This window comes from Dasypus novemcinctus, chromosome 6 (assembly GCF_030445035.2).
Source record: "Dasypus novemcinctus isolate mDasNov1 chromosome 6, mDasNov1.1.hap2, whole genome shotgun sequence".
Taxonomy (NCBI): Eukaryota; Metazoa; Chordata; class Mammalia; order Cingulata; family Dasypodidae; genus Dasypus; species Dasypus novemcinctus.
In genome coordinates, this window is record NC_080678.1 from 1361096 (window position 1) to 1372699 (window position 11604).

Below are 11604 nucleotides of genomic sequence, written 5' to 3' on the forward strand. Positions count from 1 at the left end.
CTGGGTTAGTTAGGCAAGAGTAAGCGGAAAAAGAGGAAGATGAAGGAGGGGGAGATAGGGGAATTTTTTAGGAATAAGTTCTGTTTTCCAAGAAAGGGAAGAATTTTCTGTAAGTTTTTAGGTTTTGCTTACGATGGTGGTTTTGGAGGTGGCATAGGGCCTTTCTGTGTGCACAGCTCTCTGACTTCACTTTAAGTCTCTTAGCCTAAGTCACTCCATTTTGTTTTATTTCCTTTCACAGTTGGAATGATCTATTCTTTGAAAGTTTAGAAGAACTCACTTTTGAAGCCACCTTATGTCTTAATTTGAGGAAGCATTTTGTTGGAGAAAAATGGTGTTCACTGGGACAAGGAGACTGATTGAGCACAGGCAGAAAATATATTTATTGAGAAGCTCTCCCAATGGAAGGGGTCTGAAGAGAGACTTCAGCTCACTCCTGGAAGGGGGTACTTGAATTTATACAGAACTTTCCTAGGTGGGGAAATGATAGTTAGTGGGAGGGGGGTTGAGGGTCTGAGTGAGGTAGTGAGAGGGGGTTGAGGGAGTTTATGGCTTTTCAGAATGCTGCAGGAGCAGATTTATTTTACCTATAGGGATTAAAGGATATGTAAATAGTGAAGGTTTCATCTGTTTCCCTCTGATATGCAGGTAGAGGGAATAAAGATTTCCATCTTCCTCTGATATGCAGATGGTGAAGATCTCCATCTCCCTCTATTCCTGTCTCTATAAGGTTTCTTTGTTTAACAGGTGGGAAAGTGCCTGCCATGCCCTCAGACACAGGGGAGGGAGTTTGCCTTTTTCCAATCCATATCTGGGGAAACTGAGCTATAGCTTGTTAATTATTGCAAGCCTCTAACATATTTTAAATTAATAATTCAATTTATTTAAGGTAATACAATTGGTCAGGTTTTATATTTCTTAATGAATCAGTTGTAGGAAGTTTTATTTTTCAGAATTTACAATTTCTTCTAAGATTTCACATTTATTTACATAAAATTTGATATTGTCTTTCTTATATTTTGGTTATGTCATTTTTTCATCCTTAATATTGCTTATATTTGCCTCTTTTTCCTTCAGGAATCTCACAAGTGGTTTATCTACTTTATCTTTTTTAAAGAACTGGCCTTGCTTGTATTCCTTTCTATTTTATCTCCTTTTTCACTTTTTTTTTTTTTTTTTTTGGCATGCCATCTACTTTGAGTTTGTTATGCTGTAATTTTTCAAGTGGAACATTTTGCTCATTTTCAGGCCTTCTTTTTTAAATAAAAATATGATTAAAAAATTTAGCTTTAAATACTACTTTTACTGCTTCCCCAAGTGTTGATATTTAATATCTTCACTATTAATTGAGCTCCAAGTATTTCCTAATTTCCTCTCTTACATCTGTAATTCAGATGAAAGTGTTTTCTTTTTAAAATATTTGGAAATATTTTTTAATTAAGGGAAATTTCAGACATTTGGAGAAATATATACCACCATATACCCATTGCTTAGATCCAACATTAAGCATCCTATGGTTAATCTTTTGTACCTATGGAATTAGGGCCTCACTTCTTGCCTGCTCTAACTTACTTACAATACCAATATCTCCTCTAAAAAATAACATAACTTTATGGGGATTTTAAATTTATCTTCTTGATATTGGTTTCTGACTTAATTGGAATATTCTTAGAATATATGTTATCCGTTTTTTAACATTTCTTGAGACTTGCTTTATGGCCTAATACAGTGATACTTGATGTGTGGTGTACAGAGCTGTGCTATCCATGACCAGGTAAGTACAGAGCTGTGCTCCCCAAGTATGTGATCCTTTTCTAGTAATTCAGTACTATTATATTTTTTAAAAGTATTGATCCATAGCAGATTGGGAAAAAACACAACATAAAATGAATCAATGCTTCACTAGAGATTGTTTGAGAAGCACTGACATAGATGAGGTCTATTTACACAAATGTCCAGCTAGTGCTTGAAAAGCTGCATGTTCTATAATGGTAGGGTTTTTCAAATATCTTTCCTGCTCTTTTGTTTGTTTGCTTGACTTAAGCTAGAAGAAAGATTGTTAATATCACCCACAGTTTTCTCTGTGTGCCTACCAGTTTTTATTTTCTATGCTTTGAGGGTATTTTCTTAGGTCCACTGATGCTCTTGTGCTTGATAACACCTTCTGTCTCACAGTATTTGTCTGACATTGATGTAGTTACCCTGACTTTCTGTATAAAAGTATTCAAAGCTCCAGTTACCTGATGTAACTTGTGAAACCAGATTTGTAGGGTGGGGTGTGTTGAGCTGTCTCAGAGACAAGTGATTTTGGAACAAGCTTTGTATTTCTCATAAGCCCCCCACCCCAGCCTAGTCCTACATAATCATCTTTCAATTTCTCCCTCAAGCAAAATAATGGAAACATGATTGAATTTAGAGACATATTGGCCACAAAGGAAAATTCATGTTGGCAAAAGCTATAATGACCTAGAAATGACGGATATAAACAAAAAAACCCAAGTGATAAACTAAATTCTAATTGAATAATTTAAATGGAGAAATTAGTCTATATGAAAACAATCTAAGTAAAATTAAAATGGAAAAAGAAACAATTTACTGCATATGTGAAACTGCCTAAAATATTAAAACAGCTGAATTGAATTTTAATGAAAAATCATCAATGTTGGGATAATTATGTTTTAAAATACACATATGCATGAGAAAATATAATCTGAGCTACAACTTCCTCACAATTGAAGTGGCAGGTAGAAACCGTGGGATCCAAAGGCCTCCTGTTTTCCTAATTTTAAAATTTCATCTGCGACAACTTCAGTTGAAGTTGAGGTTTCCTTTATTAAGCAGCAGGGATCTGTAGTCACATTACTCCACAGTTAGGTAATGTTTTAGTTATACAGTCTGCATTTTAACTTTAGTAAATTGAGTTGCATGACATTTACCTACATGCGGTTGCGATTAAATTTGGCCTAAGACAGAACTTTCAGTCCTGGCTGCACACCAAAATCAAGAGAACTTTAAAAAATACTCATGCTCAGAAACCACCCAAAATAATTAAATAGAACCTCTGTGTGTGGGACATGGTCACGAGTATTTTTCTTTTAACTCCCCAGGGAGCATCAATATACAGGCAAGGACTGAGAACCATGACTTTAACATATTGCACCTGCAAAGCAGCTTTTCAAATGTGATGCTGGGGAGGCCCGAAGCAAATGAAAAGGACTAAGGGAGTTGAAGGTGTGAGAGACCCAGAAGAAAGATGGAGGAGAAGAGGAGCAATGGGTTCAGAAAATGGAGGAAGAGTGGGGTAATATAGATAGACTAGGGTTATTAAGTCCTTCTGGGGCTATGTGATTTGTGACAGCTTCACAGTTTTTCCTTGTTTGTCATAACATTGACAATTTTTAAGACTGCAGGTCATTTATTTTGTACAATTTCCCTCAGTTTGAGTTTTTCTGATGTTTTCTCATGATGAGACTGTGGTTATGGATTTTCAGGTCAAGAGTATATGCTATCAACTTGTGATGTTAATCTTGATCATGTGGCTAAGGTGGTGTTTGCCAGGTTTTTCCATTGGAAATGACTGTATTTCCCTTTCCATGCTTTTTTCTTTGAAAATGAGTCACTAAGTCCAGTCCACACTCATGGGGAAAGAAATTAAGCTCCATCTCTTGAAGGGTGGTATTATCAACATATACTATTTAGATCTTTTTTGTAAGAAAGATTTGTCCATTCTCTTCCATTCATTTATTTTTTCATTTATTTTTATTAGTATAGACTAGTGGATTTTTATTTTACTCTTTGAGTTATAACCCAATAGGAACATCATTTATTTCATTGCTCAAATTGCTTCAGATTTGTGTTTTGGAAGCTTTTTCAGGTGGGCACCTTCCTTTTTATTCTTTCTGAGCACTTTTTGAATTTTTGGCACTACAAAATGCTCCAGGTTCATCTTGTATTTTCCCTGTTCCAGCCCTAGCTGTTTCTCCAAGGAGCCCTAGCTCCATTTATTGGAAAATTGGTTTCAAAGCCAAGATCTGGGCACTGAGGGTGCTCATTGCTACTGGCACGTCACTGCTTTTGGATCTCTCTGTAGACAGAACTAAGAGATATAGACATGTATGCTAATCCACGTATACAGACAGATCAATTTATTTCTGTATCCATTCATCTCTATATATGACAATTAACATGCATTCATACTGATATCTTTGAATGTAATACAGTACCACAAGGTTCAGTTTAATCTTTCTCTCTTGTTTATTTGTAACTTCTTTCTCAAAAGTGAGAAACCTGGCTCCCATTATCTACAATATAGTTACCAACTTGCCCAACCCTAGTATATGTGTAAAGTAGGCCTGGAATTACCAACCCACAATTCCACATGAAACAAATTTCCTAACCAAACTATGGTCTTTGTGTATAGTTTCTTCTGGTGCTCTCTTCAACATTACAGCATCTGGCTGGAACATCACTTTCCAAAGTTCCTAGGTCAGTCCCTTTTCCCCACCCTTCACTGAGGTGATGGCACACCTTTGGAGGGCTGTGTCTTATGAGGGTTAGGGTCCTCATGGAGGAAGAGCAGGTTTTTGCTCTTCTGGCTGCCCTGCTGCCTTTGTCTGGAACTACTTGTCAGAGAAGCCTCCTCAGGTACACTGAGCATTTTTCTTAATTAAGCTGAGCAAGTTAGGTTCCTAGCTAGTTGCTTGGTGCTTTCCTGTTAGGTGAAGAACGCAGCAAACCCTGGTTACTGATGGGGTAGATGTTTGCACCATTAACACCTGCTGTTTTAGATAAAGATATAAACAACACAAGTAGAATGACTTACATTTAAAATTATCAGGATAAAATAAAAATGGTTTTATGTTGGAAAAGTGGCTACCTCAAAGGCCAGCCTGTCCAAATTTGAGCCCTTTCTTTAACCCCACTAGTGCTGGGTGGCTCTAGACAGGCCCCTCCCAGCCCCCGAGGGAAGCCCCCGTCCCAGGGGTTGACCCCCCGCCTCGACAGCACCAGTAGGTGCCCTGGCGACACCAGCCGGTGTCTGTGCTGGTCCTGCCCAGTGCTGCCCCGCCCTGCCCAGCGCTGCCCGCAGCGACCCTCCAGGAATCCTGTGGCTTCTCCCTGAGATTTCCTGGGGCGGGGGCTGAGGTGAGAACCAGCCGCTTATGCAGCCTCTTCCAGCCATTTTCTGACTTGTGATTTCAGGGCGCAATCGTGCTGTAGCGTGGAGACAGGCCGTAAAACTCTTGGGCTCATAAGGCCTGAGGAGGCGTCCAGGCGCCTGGGTCTTGTTTTCTGGACTCTAAGCATGTGAATATCTTGACATTTTTAATATATTTATTTTATTGGGAGGTTCATACCCAGAAATGATGTCAGTTTTGCCAATAGCCTACGAAATAAAGCCCCATCTAAAATTCAAGCGTTTTTGTCCCCGTTAAAGCAGCTCTTTTCCCAAGGACATCCTCCCTGCTGTACGCTGCGCACACACAGGGGCCTAAGGACGTCCCCTGCAGAACCTGGACTCCGTGGTGCATGTCAGGGGACAGCCTTGCGCACGAAACTGAGCCACTGTCACAAGCATCAGATCAGTCCACCAAAGTCCACGTTAACCCCATGACTTCAGTGCTTCAGGTAATAGTTAAGGGAAGTGATTTCAATTTCTAAGTAATGAAGATGGGGAGGGTAACCTTTTAAATACTTCCATTTTTATTGACTTATCAGAGTGTGGACTGGTAAAATGTTCACTTTCTGTAATTTGCCAAGATTTACTCTGTGCTGAAGTACATAATTGATTTTTGTAATTGGTACATGAAAACACACAAACAGAATATTTATTTTCTGTTCAAATAGCAAGTTTAATGATTACATTATTTGACTTTTTACTGTACTAGTGTTTTGTACTAAATTTGTCTTTAAGGAATGTTTTGTAGTTTTCTGTGTACAAGTTCTTTACATCCTTGTTTAGATTTATTTCTACATATTTGATTCTTTTAGATGCTATTGTTAAGGCAATTTTTTCTTGATTTCTTCTTCTGATTGTTCATTGTGTATGAAAACACTACTGATTTTTGGAGGTGGATGAGAATGAAAATAAAACATCCTAACACTTGTGGGATGCAATGAAAGCAGTGCTGAGAAGAAACTTTATAGCTCTAAATGTTTATTTTAGAAAAGAAAAAGGAATTCTAATTAGAGAACAAACCTCAAAACTGGAAGAATTAGTTAAAGAAGAACAAACCACGCCTTAGCAAGCTGAAGGAAGGAAGTAACAAAGATTAGAATGGAGATAAATGAAATAGAAAGAAACAATGAGAGAATCAGCAAAACCAAAAGTTTTGTCTTTGAAAAGATCAATCAAATTGACTAACCGTTAGCTAGGCTGACAAAATAAGTGAGAGGATTCAAATAACTACAATCAGAAATCAAAAGTGTGTTATGATTGACCACACTTAATAAAAAGATCTATAAGAGGATACCATGAACATCTGTATGCCAATGAATTATGTAACCTAGATACAATGGACTCTTAGAAACACACAAACTACCTACCTTAAATTAAGAAGAAATAGAAGATCTCAGTAAACTAATTACTAGTCAAGAGATTGTATCAGTAATCAAGGACTTCTAAACAAAGTAAAACCCAGCACCAGATGGCTCCACACGGAAATTCTACCAAACATCTCAAGAATACTAAACTCCAATTCTGCTCAAACTCTTCCAAAAACTGAAAAGGAGTGAGTATTAATATTTCCAAATTCATTCTGAATCTAACATCCTCCTCCTACCAAAGCCAGATAAAGATGGCACAAGAAAAGAAAACTACAGACCAATATCTCTTATGAATATCAATACAAAAAGCCTCAACAAATACTAACAAAACTTAACTAAAGAATTATATACCATGATCAAGTGAGATTTATCCCTAGTATGCAAGGTTGGTTCAACATAAGAACATCAAGTAATGTAATATTCTACATTAACAGATAAAAGGAGGGGAGTAGAACAATGTAGAAGCCTGGCTAGAAGTCTCTTCATGGGGCCACCGCATTAATTTTGGACTTCCTACCTCCTGACTTCCTTTATGTGAGAAAAAAGTAAGTCCCCATGTAGTTTAAGCCATGGTTACTGGGATTTCTGTGATTCAAAGCAAAACCAAAATTTTTAAAATTTTATTTATTTATTTATTTCTCTTCCCTCCCCCCTCCCCCACCCCGGTTGTCTGTTCTGTGTCTATTTATTATGTCTTTTTTTGTCTGCTCCTGTTGTTGTCAGCGGCATGGGAATCTTTGTTTCTTTTTGTTGCGTTATCTTGCTGTGTCAGCTCTCCGGTGTGTGGCGCCACTCCTGGGCAGGCTGCACTTTCGCGCTGGGCCGCTCTCCTTATGGGGCGCACTCCTTGTGTGTGGGGCTCCCCTACGCGGGGGACACCCTTGCGTGGCATGGCACTCCTTGAGTGCATCAGCACTGTGCATGGGCCAGCTCCACATGGGTCAAGGAGGCCCGAGGCTTGAACCGTGGACCTTCCATGTGGTAGATGGATGCCCTAACCACTGGGCCAAGTTCGCTGCCAAAACCAAATTTTAATGTGCAGAAGTGACCAGGCTGACCCAGCCCTCACTGGTACAGAGAAGAGAAAATTTTCAGAAGCAGTTCCCAGGAAAGCCTAAAAAGACTTGTGGTGGTTCAAGTCACAGCATTTCATGATATTTCCTTTAAGTAGCCTAGGGACCTAATACAGATTTTGGTACTGGAAGAGTGGAGTGATGCTGTTGTAAATACCAAAAATGTGGAAACAGCTTTGATATTAGGTAATGGGTAGAGGCTGGATGAATTGTGAGGTGCTTGATAGAAAAGGTTCAGATTGCTTTGAAGAGAATGTTGGTAGAAATAGGAATGCTAAATATACCTCCAATGAAACTTAGATGAAAATGACAAATGTGTTATTGGAAACTGGAATATGATCCTTCTTTAAAAGTGGCAGAGAATTTGTCAAAATTGAATTCTGATGCTGGATGGAAGGCAGAATTTGAAAATGACATGCTTGGCTATTTTAGCTGAAGAGATTTCCAAACTAAATGTGGAAAGTAGAGATTAGTTTGGAACTAAACTTATGGGCACAAAGAAACCAGAAATTGATGGTTTGGAAAATTCTGAGTTTCTGTAAAGTTAGTTTCCAGAGAATTGTGCCACATGAGAGGATTTACCTGAACATTGGTCCAGTCAGCAATTTATTTGGAAGTCAGGAATGGAAGTGCAGTTATATAGAAAGGATCTTATGGAAAGTCCTACAGTGTGGTGTTTGGATCTCTGGGTACTATGTGCAAAACCAATAATTTTTTTGTGCGTTCAAGATCTGTATGAATGGAGCCACTGCCACTCTGGACTAAAAAGGACCGATTGAAGGAAAATGCATATCAAGGTGGGACCATGGAAGCTGAAGTTTTTACTGAAGACATTTTTTTGGTCCAAAAGGGCAGGTCCCCTATGTGTGTTGAAAACTTGAGTCTTCTCTGGCGCTTGGAGAGGCTGGGTCTTCTACCCCATTGTTCAGGCAGAGTGTTACAACCTCAGTTTTCTCAGAAGCCCGGGGAATTTGGAAACTCTGGTCCAATGCTTGAAGTGTAGTTTTCAGGGAGAAGAGCACCTCAGTGTTTAGGGAGAGCATGGCCACTGTGCAAGCACTTGTAAGGGGTGGGGCTGTCACTCCATCAGGCATGGAGGGCAAAGCATCCTTCCATAAGTGACCCTCAGACCTCAAAATCTAATGGAGTAGGCCTCCAAGATTTTGGAATTGTTTGGGCCCTGTGACCCCTCTTTCCCTTCTAATTTCTCCTTTCTAGAACGGGAATATTTATCCTATGGCTGTCTTTGCTTTGTATATTGTAAGCAGATAACTTTTTCTCTAGGCTTCATGGGTACACAGAAGGAAAATTGTGCCCAGAACAGACTACAATCATAACCAGTTTGATGAGACTTTGTACTAAGAATTGTTACTGAAATGACCTAAGGCTTTTAGGATATTGTGATAAAATTAATGTATTTTGCATGTAGAAAGAACACGGTTTTTGGAATCCAGAGAGTGGACTGTGGTGGTTTGAAGCTGTATGTACCTGGAAAAGCATATTCTTAAATCTAACCCATTGTAAATTCATTGTAAGTAGTAACTTTTGTTGAGATTATCATTCAGGATTGGTCTTAATCCTATGACTAGAGTCCTTTATCAATGGAATGGAGAGAGAGAAAGAGAGCAAGAGAGAGAGCAAGAGAAGCAAGAAACTGAAATCAACAAAACCCATAAGAGAAGGGAGAGACTGGCCGATACCACCATGTGGGACAGGAGCCAAGGATGCGTACCAGAAGCCAGTCTTTGGGAAGAAAGCATTGCTTTGATGATGCTTTGATTTTGATATTTTCTTGGCCTCAAAACTGTAAGCTAAGATATTCCCATTGTGTAAGTCAACACATTTCATGGTGTTTGCTTTAAGCAACCTAGACAACTAAAACAGACCAGTTGAGAATAAGAGAACTGTACCTAGAAGTTCTAGTTTGCAACTTGCCAGTTCAGTCAACTTTCATCATCTGAGATGCTGTGTGAACTTGAGTCTTTTTTTTTTATTTCTCTCCCATTTCCCTCTCCCCCCCAGTTGTCTGTTCTCTGTGTCCATTTGCTGCATGTTCTTCTTTGTCTGCTTCTGTTGTTGTCAGCAGCACAGGAATCTGTGTTTCTTTTTTGTTGTGTTATCTTGTTGTGTCAGCTCTCTGTGTGTGTGGCGCCCTTCTTGGTTGGGCTGCACTTTCTTTCGTGGTGGGCAGCTCTCCTTGCAGGGCACACTCCTTGCATGTGGGGTTCCCTTACATGGGGGGCACCTGTGTGTGGCACAGCACGCCTTGTGTGCATCAGCGCTGTGTGTGGGCCAGCTCTATACGGGTCAAGGAGGCCCGGGGCTAGAACTGCAGACCTCCCATGTAGTAGGCGGATGCCCTATCCATTGGACCAAGTCTGCTTCCTGAACTTGAGTCTAAAAGAGGACCTGAGAAAGGCCTCTACAGACTGGCATAATTAATGGAAGAAACAAGTGGAACCTAGAAAAATTTTGAAATTATCTGGGACTAGTGATCCTTTTAATTTTTCCAATCTATCCCTTTTGGAATGGGAATATCTATTTCATGCCTGTAGTCCCATTGTGCTTTTGAAGAAGTTGACTTGTTTTCTAGTTTCACAAGTCCATACCTGATAGGGAACTTTGCTCCTGGATGGATCATACCCAGAATCTCACCCATACTTGATTTAAATGATGAGTTTGGGGAGTTTTGAGCTAATAGTATTTAAATGAGATTTTGTACTTATTGTTGATGCTGTAATGGGTTATGAATTTAGGGCATGTTGGGATTGGGTGAATGTATTTTGCATTTGAGATACCCATAAATTTTGGCTATCAAGAAGCTAGTATACAAAGAAATATATCTATGTGGAAACTATGAATTTGATCTTATTTGGAAATTGGGTCTTGCTGATGTAATGAAGTTAAGAATCTTAACCAATAACTGGTTTCTATATAAGAGAAAGGATGGGAGATTTGAGATACAGATACACAAGAGAAACACAGAGAAGATGGCCACATGATGATGGAGGCAAGGATCGGAGTGAGACTGCCACAAGTCAAGGATCACCAGAGGCCACTGACAGCGGGAATAGGCCAGAAAGAATTCTACCCTAAAGCCTTTGGAGGGAATATGACCCTGTCAATACTTTGATTTTGAAATTCCGATTCCAGTACTGTGAGAATAAATTTTTGTTGTTTTTAAGCCACTTAGATTTTGGTAATTGTGGCAACCTTATTTATTTATTTATTTATTTTACACCTTTTAAATTAAAGTTAATAGATCACAAAGAAAGTTACATTAAAAAACATGAAAAACATAAGAAGTTCCCATGTACCCCACTCCCCACCCCCTACCCCATCATTTTTGTAAATTGTATTTTTTGATGATATATACATCACAAAAAAAGTTCCTTTAAAAAATATAAGAGGTTTGTATACCCCCCACACCCCCACCCCACTCCTCCCATAACAACAACCTCTTCCATCATTGTTGCACACTCATCGCACTCGGTGAAGACATTTTGGAGCACTGCTGCACCACATAGATAATAGTTTACCCTGTAGTCTACACTCTCCCCCAGTACATTCAGTGGGTTATGGCAGGATATATAAAGTCCAGCATCTGACCCTGCAATATCATTTATGACAACTCAAAGTCCCAAAAATGCCCCCACATCACATCTCTTCTTCCCTCTCCCTACCCTCAGCAACTACTGTGGACACTTTCTCTACCTCAATGCTACGATTTCTTCTCTTACTAGTCACAATAGTTTTATAGTAGAATATCAGTAAATCCACTCTAATTCATATTTTATTCCTCCAATCTGTGGACCCTGAGATAGTGATGTCCACTCCACCTCTATATCAAAAGAAGGCTTAGATTCCACATGGATGATGGATGCAATTCCTCTGCTTGCATTTGTTGGCACTCTTGATTCCCTGGTGTGGTGTTTGACCATCTTCACTTCCCTGTTAACTGACCTGGGTAAGTCCAATGAGCCAG

General features: G+C 39.3%; 1 long non-coding RNA gene across 1 annotated transcript; it reads left to right on the forward strand.

Moving 5' to 3' along the window:
• Positions 1 to 5005: 5005 nt before the first annotated feature.
• Positions 5006 to 10800, forward strand: LOC139439105 (uncharacterized). Its single transcript, XR_011648938.1, has 3 exons — positions 5006 to 5628; positions 6981 to 7091; positions 10559 to 10800. It is a non-coding gene; the product is annotated as an uncharacterized lncRNA (long non-coding RNA).
• The last annotated feature ends 804 nt before the right edge of the window (positions 10801 to 11604 follow it).